Here is a 15706-nt window from a genome sequence, read left to right as displayed (position 1 = left end):
CACTCACACTTAGACGTGCAGACAATTTTGAGTCACCAATTAACCCAAACATGCATGTCCTTGGGCGGTGGGAGGAAACCGGAGCACCCAAAGGAAACCCACGCAGGCAATGGGAAAACACAGAACAAACTCCGCACAGAAAGGCCGCACAGAACACGCCATGTATTTCATACTTCTAACTATTTATATTGAATCAACATAGACAAGTATAAAGAATCATACAACCTTCCTCTTTAATGAAGATTGGCATTAAGAATAACCAAGAAACTCAACTTTGAGGGGTTGATCCTTCTGGTATCGTTGGTAATCATTTATGTTGTTTATATATTTACACTTATTATTTACATATTTACATATCTGCATTGGTTGCAGTTGATATTCCCTGCAGAGAGAATTATTGGTCCTTCAGTGCTATGTTGCAGTACCTAAAAGTCCAGCAGAGAGCGAACTGAAGTTGTTAGAGTTGCTAAGGTCAAGCATGCCAAAGAAGAAGACGTAGAGGGCGCGAAGCCAGAGTGAGTGTATGATGCTGTGCTAAGTAAAGACATATGAAACAAACTCCACTTGTGGACCTCGGATCATTCTTAAGATGCAACAATCATATTTCTTCTCTCTGTTATCATTATTATCTGCCCTATTTTGTTGAAGATTCTCTTTCTGTGGACCGATGTAGCTACAATATGCAGTCTCCGTGCCATCACAAAGATGTGGGCAGACTGAACCCTTGGTCTCCCACTAGCTCAGTGGGTTTGTACTTCTCTGGAAAAGAGGCTCCTCACCTTTCCAGCTTCTTGTCTTAGTGGCAAACAAACTTTTTTCTCTCATCTCCCTCCTTTTTTTATGCTCTGTGCTGTGTGTGTCTGTGTGTCATCCCCCTTCTGCTCAGCATGGACACAAAAGGTACCACAACACATCTACTAGAAAAAAGAGGTGGAAAATAAATCAGCTCTCGATCAACAGCTACCTCCTGTCATTGACTTCAAAGAACCGGTTGTCAGAGCTGGGTTGTTCGTAAACGTACACCATTCCAGATGAGGTTGGTGTACACCCTGGCCGGGTCACCTGGGTGGACAGAGTCATCTGCCTCCATCAGTTAGGTAGAGTATAATAAAAGTGCAAGGAAAAACAGAGGATTCATGACTGGTACCACTAAGTGTACATTTGTAAATATCAACAGTAAATAAATATAAATAAGTATTTGATTAGGGAGTTTTCCTGTTTCATTGTGTGTATTCACTCGTGGCAATACCACCATGAATGCACATTATTCCTATTTTCACTCACATTTTGGTTACATAATGCAAATACTGCGGAATAATTTTATTATAATCTGTCCTACCTCTACCTCTACCTCGCTTCATCTCATTTCCAATTTTCCTCCGCCCTGCTGCTTCTCTGTCCTGGTCGCCTCTGTTTTTGAAGAACTTTCTTATGTCCATGCCTGTAGGATAGTTGTCTGCTGACAAATGTACATTCAGTCCACCCACAGCCAGTGTAGCAATAGCAGTGTTCGTGTTTAAATTTCGCGCACTAGGTGTCACCCGTTCCATTCTGTGATTATGCAGCATAGACGCACCCAGTGCCTGTGCGTGAAACACAACCTCTCTACTCTTTGAAGTGATTTTGCTGCAGCCCTATTAGGCTGGACCAGGGGTGGGCAATTATTTTTTCCATGGGGTCACATGAGAACCAGAAAATATTATGCAGGGCTGGACCGAAAGGCTGAACAAAATTCTACATAATATTAATTGCATTTCTTTATTTTAAAAAGCAGTAAATTGCGTGTTTTTCAAAATAAAAGCAATGCACATTCATTCCATGCAAGTGGTAAAATAAGAGAATATGTTTATTTTGTAATTTCCTATTAACCTTACGCGGGCCGGTCAGAGTCAACCTCAGGGCCGCATGCGCCCAGCTGTCACAGGAGCTGTCCACTACTCATAGACGCATCAGTCATAGCGCAGGGGTACGGATATTATTCTGTGATGAAGAAAGATTCATTCATGAAATTTCCATTTGCATTAATTTTACATGTTTACCGGGGCACGTGACCCGGTAAAAAGTGTCTGGCGACGCGCATGGACACAAGGATCGATATTATAAGAAATTGGATATTCCGATCAAATAAGAGACTACACACATGCCGAACCGATTCCCCCGCGAGAAGAGGACTTCACATCTGTTCGAACCATTTTTCTATGAGATAATTTGGCAGAGACAGATTTTACACCGGACAATGAACTATTCCAATTATGTAGCAAAAGCGCCACCTGAATGACGCTGCCGGAACCGTTGGTATATTGCCTGAGCACCGTAATCTATGTGCTCGGTTGTTGCTTATAACTATTCTGTAAAAAGAAAAAGAAATTTCATACACAGTCCGTAGTCATACATTTCTGATTTTGTGAATGAAAATGTTCTGTTCGTGGTTCATTAGTTTGCGTGCTCTGTGATGTGATTAACTAATAACTTTGTTTTACAATGAATAAGAAAAACCATGTCCACCGAAGTAACCACAACAAGCAGAGAAACTGGACTTGTCAGAATGATGCATTTCTCTTTGTTTTATGGATAACTTCAAACTTGGGTGAATGAAAGGCGTAGCTTAAAATACAAACATTGCCCTTGCTATGCCCTGAAGCTGAAGGGAGAAATTCGATTGGACCAAATTCGCGCCGACAACCACACCACACACGTGGGTCAGCCCCCAAATAAAAGAAATTGTATGGAGTCTTGAATTGGAGGAGTTATGGGGACGTTCTGAAGAAGAGAGCTTCTCCAGGAGAGCTGACGAAACAATAACAACAACAACCAGAAAAAAAAAAAGAAACTCAGGAGTCAGAACTTTGCCGCTAAACTACAAGGGCTCTACATTTCAACTTGAAGCCAAGGCTACTTGCGAGAGGAACAAGTTTGGCTGCACGACAATCAGCCTCAAACGTCTCGAGTTGCTGTGGTAACCAGGGCCGCTCGTGCTGCGCGCGGCGCCAGTCTGTTTTCATCAGAAAAGAGAATAATTCGGACATGAGCTTAATGACCAAGCCAATCGCACGAAAGCCAACACCGCCGCTGAAGAGGGACGAGCAAGACCAACAACCACTTCAGACCTCGACGCGGCTGCTCTCGCCAGACTTTTCCTCTGCCCTTTTCGGGGCCAGCAGCATCCAAAGTAAGGTTGCGTTTATCTGCTCAACCAGCTGGCTGTTCTGAGAGGTGCGAGGCATGGCCATTAGCACTAGAAAACTCAGGGTTCTCTTATTCTTCTTATTCTTCTCTTTATAGTATTTTTATTTTTGAATATGGTTTTGTTTTATTTATTTTGAAGTGTTTTATTGCCATAGTCTTTTTATATTATTCTTGATAGAACTATGTTTATATGTATATGAATGGTATGTGTATGTAATATGTTGTTATGTCATATATACATACTTTTTTTTATAACCATGTGGCACTTTGTGCAACTTATCTGCTTCCATAAATTTAGGTTCACCCATCACAAGTGCGTACATACGCATTCCTGGTGCCACCTAAAGACCTAACTTTGAAGACGTGTATTACATGACAAAAATCTAGTGTTATTACAAAGTCTGACCCTCTGAAAGTCTGAATGCAAGTTCTGTGCAGTGCAGTTTTTGAAAGTACCTTCCAAACACTGTTAAAGAGAACAATTACATTTTCAACACAGCTTTCCCAAAGATACTGCTTTTATTTTGGTGCTTCCATTATTTTGCTTTGCACACACAAACAAAATTATTTCGCCAAACCCAAAAACTAGCAGGGTCAAAATTATTAGCCCCCTTGATGCTAATAGGCAATCATGTATCCTTCTAGCTGGATAACAGCCTGCAATCTTTTGTTATGTCACACGTCTCCTGAGCAATCCCAGCCCATTCTTCTTTGGCAAATCTCTGGAGTTCCCCCAGATTTGATGGCCTTCTGTCATAGATCTTGGTCTTCAATTCGCTCCAAAAATTCTCTATGGAATTCAACTCGGGGCTTTGTGCAGGACATTCAATAGCATTCACTTTGGCCTTCTGGAGGTAGTTCTTCATCAGGTGTGACATATGTTTTGGGTTGTTATCATGTTGGAAGATAAAGCGGCAAAAAGTTTTGCTGCTGACTGCTTGAGATTTTCTTCCAAAATCTTCAAATATCCTTCTTTCTTCAGGATTCCTTCCACCTTGACAAGCATCCCCACACCATAATACTCCCTCCATCATGTTTCACTGTGGGCACCATGTTCTTTGGAACATATATCACTTATTTCTCCAAACATAAGCAGTGTCTCGATGGCCAAAGAGCTCCAGTTGTGCTTCATCTGACGAAATGACCATATGCATAGTCTTTCTCCAGGTTTTCCTTTCCATACTCCAGTCTGGCTTGAGGGTGTCTTCTTTGCAGAAGTGGAGTTTTACAGCCTTGCAGTCCATTCCTGTGCATTGCTCCAGTGATTGACTTCTTTGTGTATCCATCTCCTGCTTTGTGTGCATCAATAATTATTTTTCTTAAGTCTAAACTGATTTCTTTTTGTTTTTGGCATGATGCTTTCTGAACCTGAATCATCCAGCATGAACTGAATCTTCTCCACTGCTCTACAGGTCTTATGGATATGCAGAATTTATGAAAAGCTTATGGAGTCAGTATTCACTGGTGACTTCAGTTTTGTTTGATTAATCAGAGCACATGGCTTCCAACACTTGCTGTCTCTCAAACAGGTGGGAGTTTTTAAAGGGGCTAATAAATTTGACCCTGGTAATTTGTGAAATAAATGTGTTCCTGTGTGCAAAAAAAAATTGAAGCATCCAAAATTAAAATAGGATGCTTGGAAAAGCTATGTTAAAAACTAATTGCCCTCTTTAACAGTACTACTTCATAGAAAATAACATTTTCACAACAGGGCGACAGCGTGATTGTGAATAATGACAATGCTAGGGACCTCATTTACAGAACAATGGTGATTAGCTTGGCTGTTCACACTTGAGTTAAGATATTATTTCCAGACTAATCCAGCCATTCGGCTGCCCTTTGGGCTTTGTAGGTAGAAAAGCCAAATGGCTGTTCTGTGGTAGTTCCAGTGTTAGGCAATGCAAACCTAAAATTTTGTTTCAAAAGCTCTCCTTCTTCAGATAAATCCACCCTGTATTTGATAAACAACCTTACGATCATTCGCCCAAGTTCCCAAATTAGTCAGCAGCTGCTGAATCATCATTATCACATTATGTTATGCCATTTATATATCCAAGATCACCTTTTTCACCTAGTTTATGCTTTGATCTGCACCTGTATATAATGAACACATTTTGATTTAACCCTTTTTAATTGATAAAACCCCCCATAAATTAAGGCATTGTTACACTCCTTCCTTCAGTAATTTTTCTTAAATCAATCCACAGTAAAGAACATCCCTTCTAGATTGAGACTTCATAAGAGCCAATAATAATCTCTCTCTCATTCTCTCTCTCATTCTCTCTCTCAACCCAACCGGTCAAGGCAGATGGCCGCCCCCCCTGAGCCTGGTTCTGCTCGAGGTTTCTGCCTCTTAAAGGAAGTTTTTCCTTGCCACTGTTGCCAAGTGCTTGCTCATCGGGGGATCTGTTGTCTCTTTAAATAAATTTATAAAGAGTTTGGTCTAGACCTGCTCTATATGTAAAGTGCCTTGATGTAACTTTGTTATGATTTGGCGCTATACAAATAGATCTGATTAGATTAGATTAGAATACACAGCCTCCATGACATGACATGTGTGAGGTGTGGGTAGACTGAAGCCTTGGTCACCCCTTTGTTTGATCAATTAAACTGAAATGCATCAAAATGTAGCTTCTTTTCCTGCCATTCATTTTCAATTCCCACCTGTTTCTTGCATCTCTGTGTGGGTGTGCTAGTGACTGTTCTCTCTCTGTGCGGTGTGTAGCCCCCGCCACTCCCCCTCCTGCTATGTGCTCATGTAGCTGACCAATCAAATCAAGCATTAACAGAAAAAAATTAAAATAAAAAAGAAGCAAGTCTGAGCCAGGCAGGATTCGGTGCTTTCATTTCAAAGAGCTGGCTCTTAGATCTGTATCGTTCGCGACCGACATATCACTAGGGTAAATGCAATGGGGAATTAGAAAGAGAGGTGCTCAGTGCATCACTGAGCAATCTTAGCCTAAAACAACATAACCTTAGAGTAAATAAACTTTTCAACTATCGGCTTTGTCATAGACAAAGGTTTAAAGCCTGATATTGAAAGCTAGGAAAGAGACTGATACTGGGAGTTTGACACTCTAGAAACCACAAGTAAGCCATCATATCTAGAGACCAAAGTGAGCTACTGCAACTAAGAACTATGACCTCTCTGAGATACAACTGGTCATTAAGAGCTTTGTATGTTAGGAGAAGGATTTTAAATTCTCCTCTGATCTTTGCTTGCAGCCAATGCAGAAATATCATCACTTTCTCTATTTCCTGTTAATATTCATTCAGCAGCTTTCTGAATCAACTGAACAGAGATTTTTGGGACATCCGGATTATACTGAATTACAGTTGTCCAGTCTAGAGGTAACAAATGCATGGACAGGTGTTTCTGCATCCTCTTGAGGCAGGATGTTTCTGATTTTCGCAATATTACATAGGCAAAAGAAGGCTGTCCAAGATACTTGTTTTACGTGAGAGACAAGGGAAATGTCCCGGTCAATAATCACTCTAAAATTTCTTACAGTGGAACTGCGGGCCACTGTAATGCTATCCAGAGAGATTTGATGATTAGATAATGCTTCTCTAACATGTTGAAGGCCAGGTACAATAACTTCAGATTTATCAGAGTTCAGAATTAAAAAGTTACAGGTCATTTGGGCATTTTTGTCTATCAGACATGATTGAAGTCTGACCAGATGATTAGTTTTATTCGGCTTTGTAGATTAGTAAAATTGAGAATTATCTGCATCATAATGAAAATTGAGGGTGTCTTCCTCACAAACTTGACATACATCAGGTGAACAGGATTGGTTCAAGCACCGACCCCTGTGGAACCCCATAATCTAACTATTGTGGTGCTTGAGAAAAAGGGACTATTAACATGAACAGATATCTAAATATGATTTAAGCCAGCCCAGTTCCTTTCATCCCAATTTTCTGTCTTAGTCTTTGTAATAAAATGTCATGGTCAGTGGTATCAACTGCAGCACTAAGATCTAACAGACAAGTAGGGAGCCTGATCTGTTGTCTAAAGCCACTATAATATCATTGGCAAAGTTTACTAGTGCTGTTTCTGTCCTGTGATATACTTTTAGAAATGAAAAGGATGTTAGATATGGGTCTACAATTAGCCAATCTGGATCCAGACAAGGATTTTTGATTCCAAATACAAAACAGGCATTACATTTGTTATTAGCGCTTGCAATTTTTTTTACTGCTTATCAGGTTTCTGGCCAGCTTTGGGCATGATCTGATTCATGTGTGTTTAACTCTGTTTATTGCTTTAAAGTTTAAAAATACATGTAGATATAAGACGAAAACAAAACTACAACAACATCTTGCTTCACCGTGGATCATCTAAAGCAGACCTGGGCATTTCACGGCCCGCGTAAGGTTAATAGGAAACTAGAAAATTCCAGGGAAATTTTGAAGTGCCACGGGACCCGGGGCCCGTCATCCGTTGCCCGTCGTTCGTTGCCCGTCGCCCCTCGCCTGGACGAGCAACCCACGTACCGTCATGCTGTCGAAAGCCTTCCTGCTGAAATTTCCGTTCGGAGAACCGATTGAGCTTGATTCAATGAGTGTGTCTGTATATCTGTCTCTTTGTATGTTTGTGTATATGTGTGAGTGCGTGTCTACATCTGCCTCTATTTCTGTCTGTGTATATGTGTAAATGCGTCTGGATATCTGTCTCTGTGTGTGTCTGTGTATATGTGTGAGTACGTCTGTATATTTGTCCCTGATCATGTCTGTGTATATGTGTGAGTGCGTGTCTATATCTGTCTCTGTGTATGTCTGTGTAAATTTGTGAGTGCATCTGTCTATCTGACTGTGTGTATGTCTGTGTATGTGTGAGTGCGTCTGTATATCTGTCTCTGTGCATGTCTGTGTAAATGTGTGAGTGCATCTGTATATCTGTTTCTGTGTATGTCTGTGTATATGTCTGAGTGCGTGTCTATATCTGCCTCTATTTCTGTCTGTGTATATGTGTGCGTGCATCTGTATATCTGTCTCTATTTGCTTCTGTGTATATGTGTGAGTGCATCTGGATATTTGTCTCTGTGTGTGTCTGTGTACATGTGTGAGTGCGTCTGGATATCTGTCTCTGTGTGCGTTTGTATATCTGTCTTTGAGAAGAAATCATTCAAAGTGATGGCCATAGGCCACAGACAGAGTGAGATGAGACCAGCATGACAATTGATCTGTGATTGTGTAGTAAGCGTAGGAGCTATCATAAAGCCTGCTGTCACAAACAGAGTTCAAAGTCTTCTGACCCGTTTAAACTTTGAACGGCTGTGACAAAGTATGACGAAGCAGTGAGGCTCCAAAGTGGAGTGGGTTTGATCCACAGCAAAGGCAGCAGACAGACCTGAGCTGAGAGACCTGCGGTTGCCACGGTGATTTGAGAATTCAGTCTGGTCAGAGCTCAGACTCTCCCCAAAACTCTCCGAAAAGTGGCTTTTGACCACGTCCCGAACTACTGCGAATTGCGAGCAAACCGTAGCTCCGGTCTGAAAAGCGAAAACACCGTGAGAGACAGAAGAGTCTGGAGATTCTGACAGTCTTTATTTGAAAGGAAAACTCATAAAATGAGCGTGTAGGGACAGTGCGAAGACAGAGTGAAATTGTTTTGCATTACAGTCAATTGGGCCAAAACCAGGTGTTGCAGACGCTCTGAGCCCTCCTGTTTAAATTTGGTGAGGAGTAGAACTCTCAAAGTTAGATTTTCAGCATCCCAAGACCTGTGTCTACGTTTCGACAAAAAAATCACTTGTCTCCCTTTCACGGTTTGGCCCTGAGCTCGAGTTAAAAATTAAAATGTCGGTTAGTTTTTCACAGTGCTCTCACTCTAGTTAACGAGCAGCTCCACTCTAACTTTGAGGAAAAAGTGAATCGGACTGCTCCTTTGAGAGGTCATAGTTCGAAAACAGTAAAGAGAAAAAGGTTTGATGTTCTGGAAAGAGCACAAGATTTCCTCCGTTTTAAAGTTTGAATGACATTTCTAGGTGCACGTATGACAGAGCTACGCGACTGAGAAAATAGGTGAATTTTTGAGGCGATTTTTCGTCGGCTCCCATGCATTCTCTATGGAAAATTTCGGCTGTTTTTTGGGGAATAACTTTGGGAAAAATCGGAAAATCTACTCACTAGAACTTAGCACGCTATTCCCGATCCAGCCGCACGTTTTGATATATACATTGTTGGGGTTCGTTCAGGTTCAGTGGTACGACCCGCATTAACGGACAAAAATCAGGCGGAATAATAATAAGAAGAATAATAAGTATGGAGAAGATTAAGTAGTGCCTCGTGCTATGCACAGAGGCCACTTACTTCTACTGTGTAGAAGTAGTTACTGAATTTACGTTGTAGCAAGCCGGTCACACGACGACTTTATACCCCAAAATGTCTGCTAAAACAAGAAAGGTCGATGTCGAATGCAGGGCTTTCAACAAAACATGGACTGCCAGGTATTTATTTACGGAAGCCAGGGGTGTGTTTGGTTTGCGGAGACCAGAGCGGTATACTACGAAGGAAGAAGAATAGAGCCGGGCTTTCTTTGGGTGAACTGGCTCGACAAAGCCGAACGCTCCAACCAGAGAAACCGAGTATCACGACGGGGGGTATCAACTTAATTTATCGTGTTGGGATGTCTGACCTGATGCTACTTACACACTTTTTTACGATTGGTAATCAGGCTGTTTTAACCTAATGAATCACATATTGTTTTAATATCTGAGTTTATACCTCTTACATGTTTTGTACTTTTATTATGCTGTTTGGATTTCACTAACTACTAGAGTAGAGAGTGACACCCACACGGATGAAGTAGCTACTGCACAATATAATAAGGATATATAAACACTTTATGAAATATCTATATACCGTATACTATAATTATGGCCTTTTTCTCATTTCTCTTGCACAAAAAACAGGGACCTACAACAGCCGCTAAGGGCTGAGCGCGGGAATGGAGTCAGATAATACGAGGAGGAAGTGTGCAACCCGAAGAAGTCACACCCACATACCTCATTTCCTTTGTGTAACCCTAACATAAGCTGGACCACAGAATGATAGAGCATCAGACTTTGTGAACAGATGCTGGAGATGTCTGCTGGTCAGGGAACATAGTCTTGTCCAGAGCTCTGTAAATCTCTTTTTATAGTATATTTTACTGTTAGTGGTCAATTAAAATATATGAAATTGATTTGGACGTCTCTTGCATTCTTCATCAAACAAATGCGTGAGTTCACTTTGGGAACTCAACAGTCGACCCAGGCTTTCCTCAGCTGGCTCTGTGTGCGTTCACATAAAAACGGGTGTTTAGGCGTCATTAGATGCCATTTCCGCAGAAAAATTGTCCAATTACGTGCTGCATATTTCAACCAAGAAGAACAGATTATGATAATGGAGAGCTATGAAGAGTTCAGACCGATAAGAACAGCTAAAAGCAACACTATTTCTACAGACAGGGCAAGAGTAAGCCTGACAAAAATTCAGATTGTGTAAGGTAATATAATGTGTAAATTAATCCAGCCGATATTATATAATATATTAATTTAATTCCCTCCCTGACATTGTCTCACAATAAAAGATACATGGAAATCACTAAAATTAGTGAAATTCATTTGATTTGTCTTATTTATGATAAAGTCAAAGGAATTTTCTAGCTGGCATTCTATTTGTTGTAGTACCAGCAGGGCCAAACAGTCTTGGCAGCAAATCTGGACCAAGCACAAGAATATCATCCAAAGGGCTATGTATTAATCACTCTTTTAGTATAATGTGGATGATACACTGCGCAACATATTATGTGTTAATATTATCTGAAGCAACACAAAGAAAAATGAGGGGAGAAAGACTGAAGGGGCCCTGCTCCAGCAGATTACACAGCCTCAAGGGAGCTGGATCATGGAGGGGATACAAGGGGTTAGTCAGTCAGACCCCGGTGCTGGCAGCTCCCATCAGCTATTCTTTTTCCAGGATATGTATAAGTGCTTTGGTGGTAAAATACTAAATGCATATTTATTGTTTCTCAGATGAGACAAGTCTTAATCTAATTTATAGTTGAAGGAGACACTGTAGAGGTGCTCAAGCCAACAGCACACACCCTTGCTGACCCCCACACAGAGTTAACGGTCAAAGAAAGTTGTCATGTACTCTCATCTTTGTTTGCTGTGTTGAATCCACTTCATTCATTTTTCTTAAACTATTCCACAGGTGGAGACTAGCCGTGCTTCGCATCCCCACCTCAGACATTCAACCTGACTTTGACGCACTTGTTAAAGGCTAACAGAGACTAGATTTCTCTCACTAAACAAGAAAAAAAAACTGAAAAACACCAAATGAGGCGATTTAACTACAAATGTAGGCAATATTTTTTTTATAATATGATGTCTTTAGAAAGCTAAGAACCTCTTTCCAGCAATATGTGAAACTCAAAATGCAGTTTGGGGTGAATGTGACTGAAAATGATCACTAATATAATGAATCACAAATGGTGCAAACATTCACATTTTGTTAACCATTGTTTTGGGAAATTTTGAGTAAATGTAATTTTTCCCAAGAAAAACTCTTTTATATTGCTCATAACATATACTCTTACCAGTCTTACCAACATATAAAAAAATGCAATTTACTTTTTTTTTAATAAAGAAATACAATTAATATTATGTAGAATTGAGCTCAGCCTTTCCGTCCAGCCCTCCATAATATTTTCTGGTTCTCATGTGGTCCCATGGAAAAAATAATTGCCCATCCCTGAACTAAAGGATAAGGAATCTCTCCATTGTAGTTTGGCAAACTATAGGCCCCCTAACAGCATCTTTCATTGAGCCCCCACAAAACTAGAAATGGCAGAGTTGCTGTCATGAGTCTTACACTTTCTTTGATGATTTTCAGGATGCATTCATATTGAGCTACTTAGTTATAATTTCTCTGTACACAGGATATGCATACTCAGTGGTGTGGGATCGCTTACAGATTTGACTGGAACTCTTTAAGGACAACATTTAATTTGACATTCCTAATTCAACATTGTAAAACAATCATATCAAACACCTCAGGTAGGAGTAAATGTAATATATTACTTCATATATGACTGAATTGTTACCAGCGGTGGACAAAGTACACAGCTCCAGTAAGTGAGACAAGTCACATATCCTTCTGGCCAAATGTTACTCCAATAACAGTAAAAGTAGCTAAGTTAAACGCTGACTTGAATTAAAATTTTGAATAAGAAGGAAATTCCATTGAAACAAACTTAAACTGACAAAAGGGCTTACGCTGTAATTATCTTTTTCTTTTTAATTAAAGAAAACAAACCCTGTTCAAAATCAAAATGCTAAAAACATAAGTTACAAGAAGCTTCTTGGCTATCGAAGATGAATAAATGAGAATAATTATTCTTTAGCTCTGTGAGTTGAACATGGAGTTCAGGTTAGTGATGGGCAATACCACACTTTTAAGATTCCACATGATTACTTTTTGCATAAAATAACAATTACCGACACAGATTACTGGTAATTTCTCAATCATAATATTAGTACCCTTAAAAACAAATCATGTGAAATTCTGGCCATGTAACAACGTTAATGTGCACAGTTCAAAATATAAAAGTTAAACAAATAATTAACATCAATATGAATTAAATAAAACAACACAGTTTAGCTTAACTTTGGCTGGGCAGCATTATTTTCAAAACAATGAAATGATCCTGAAAGAAATGTAAATTAATATATTTACCATGAATACAATACAATAAATAATAAATAACATAATTAAGAATGAAATAAAATTGTAAGGATCAAAAGGGCAGATTTGAACTTTTACTTTGTCAAACTAACCATGTCTTAATAATTTGGTCCTGACAGAGATGCAATTGTACACTTTTGCACGGAAAGAGCATTTCTCAAAAAAAGAATTAGCTTCTCCTTCTTTCAGCGATTTCTCAATTTTCTCCGCTCCATCAGAAACTCTCAGAAACACACGTGCTCCTCGCCACGTTGTTGCTAGCAGGATGTAAACACTAGTGAAGTGTTGTACGTGAATGAGTCTTTCATTTTGAACCAATCTTTTGTATGACTCAGCAGTAGCAAGTCATCTCAGTGGGTGATTCATTCTTTCTTCCCTGGTCCACGCATGCACACCACAGGCTCAGATTCATTCACAAATGGGTCTCTATGCCGCATATTCCCAGTGTAGGAATGACTGATTCATTCACACCTCAGTAAAATATGGTCTGCGGGTCTGAGTGTCTCCTTCACATGTCACATGCACATGTGACTGCTGTACATTCTTAGTGTAGGAGTGACTGATTCGTTCACAATTTAGAAGTACGGGTCTTCATGTCCTGAGTCTCTCATTCACTTGTCCCATGGCTGCTGTGCATTGTCACCAGCCTGAGCATTCCCCTTTAAGGAGGTGGCCTTGTGGGTAGTGTGTGACATAGTCAGCATGTAGCCGTGTTGTTGTGTGTACGCTTGCAGAGCGTGTATGTCCCTCTCTCTGGTGAGAAGTGATGCCAGCTGTAGCCACTGTAAGCTTCAAAGTCAATGTGATGAAACTCAACTCCGCATCCATAAAAGCACTGTATTGTAATGTTGGAAGGAATAAACGAGCTGAATAAAGCTTCGGTCCATGTGTTCAACTAACATTAGCCCGGACTGCTTGTTATCAGCATCAGCGAGCCAAGTTAGAAACAAGACTTTATAACCAGCTGTTCCATACTACGGTTAGGGACTATCAGTCATACAGTTCATTCATGACTCATGACTCATCTGGTCTTGAGATTCTCTTTCACTTGTCTCATGGCCACTGCCCAGGCTCAGTGTAGAAATGAATGATTCGCTCACGACTCATTGATACCATGGGATCAATCTGCCCTTTACGAGGTTTGGCCATGGATGATGATGGAACAGCATGAACAGCTTTGTCTCCATTGCTTATCGAAGCCACTATTTGTGGTGCACCACCGCGGAGTCATTTTTCCTCTGCAGCTTGAACGTTATCTGTGAGTTCACTGCCCAAAGTGAGTGGCGCATGTCCAAGGGACAGCTATGGCAACACCACTTGAAAATGAGATGTGCATGAATGGAGTTTACAAAATTCTCGCAAATGTACACGAGTACCAAATGTAGTGGAGTCAAAAGTACAACATTTGTTGTTTTAATGTGGAGTAAAAGTACAAAGTTTCCAAAAATAAATCACTGTAGTAAAGTACAGATCCTCAAAAACTGTACTTAAATTTATTTTGGTACTGTCCACCACTGATTGGTTAAAAATTATTTCTCACTCTGTGAGGAGCTTTTTATTGTCTTGATTTATGCTACTGATATGGTAACCTTATGAATTTGTTGACACAACCAGATGTGACATAAATAATTGTAGCAGGATAAGCTGCTCATCCCAGCTATTAATGAGTGTGCTGCCTGGTGTAATCACCATTAGTCTATCACCGAATGAAGGCACTACTCCCACTTGGTGTGGCTCTGGAACAGACACTTCCTGCTCGCCTCATTTCTGTACCCCACTGTGACTTGTGCAGGTAATGTAGCATTGGCTGTCTTGACTAAGTTAACTGGAAACTTTGGTTCTTTGTACCAATATGTACTGCATGTGGTTTGTATATAGGTATTTTGGTTTATTGATAAATTGTTTGTTCATTGTTCGTCTAGCCTAGTTTATTGCTACCATTGTAAGTTTGGTTTATTCCCTTTGTTTCTTAGTTTGGTTACAGCTATTTTTTGGTTGAGTGTGACTCTATTTAATTTTATTCCCTTTCTTACTCCTCATTTGCTAAGAGCCAGTGGTGAGCCCGGTGTCCTGGGTTTTCCCCTTCCCTGTTTTTTTGTTGTGTGCTGTGCATCCCCTGGTTTTGGGTTCCCAATAGGAAATGCAGTTGACAACATAAAGGTACATGAGCTAATTTGAGCCCCCCTGTAGGGAGAGTAGGGATTGATTCATGATATTGCCCTTATTTATCTATTTATTTAAATGTTTTGTGTGTGCCTGCATTTGTCCTCATAGTTTAACTTCACAAGATATGTCAACTTTTATTAAATTAATGCATCTTGCAACTAAATGTTTTATTTTGTGTTTATGACCATCACTGGGTCTCCCTGGAAGATAGGTTGCTGGTCTTTGCTGAGTGAAATTACCTTTAAAAAAAATTAAATTGAATTGTGAGCCAGGGAGGGCAGTGTGACATCACAGTGAACCTCGGGAGAGACAAGGGACAGGCAGCATGTGGCAGGGCCGCATTGTAACATGCTCTTCTGCGCCTCAGTCAGAGTGGTCACCTGCCGAGAATAGAATAGAGTCTCTGAGTCTGAGTCTATGTTTAGGCCAATAGAAACTGTGTCTGTCCCCCGACCACCTAAATTTAAAAAAGTAACTAAACCTAAATTAAACAGAAGAGGAGCTAAAAACAAAAACGTAACTGAAATCAACACAGCCACAAATTTGGTCTGAAACAACAGTTTTTCCAAGTAATTGTAGTAGGCAAGTTCAGTGGGAAGGTCCCATTCAATTCAAA

The sequence above is a fragment of the Echeneis naucrates genome, chromosome 3 (assembly GCF_900963305.1).
Source record: "Echeneis naucrates chromosome 3, fEcheNa1.1, whole genome shotgun sequence".
NCBI classification, from domain to species: domain Eukaryota; kingdom Metazoa; phylum Chordata; class Actinopteri; order Carangiformes; family Echeneidae; genus Echeneis; species Echeneis naucrates.
Note: the sequence above shows the minus strand (reverse complement) of the source record.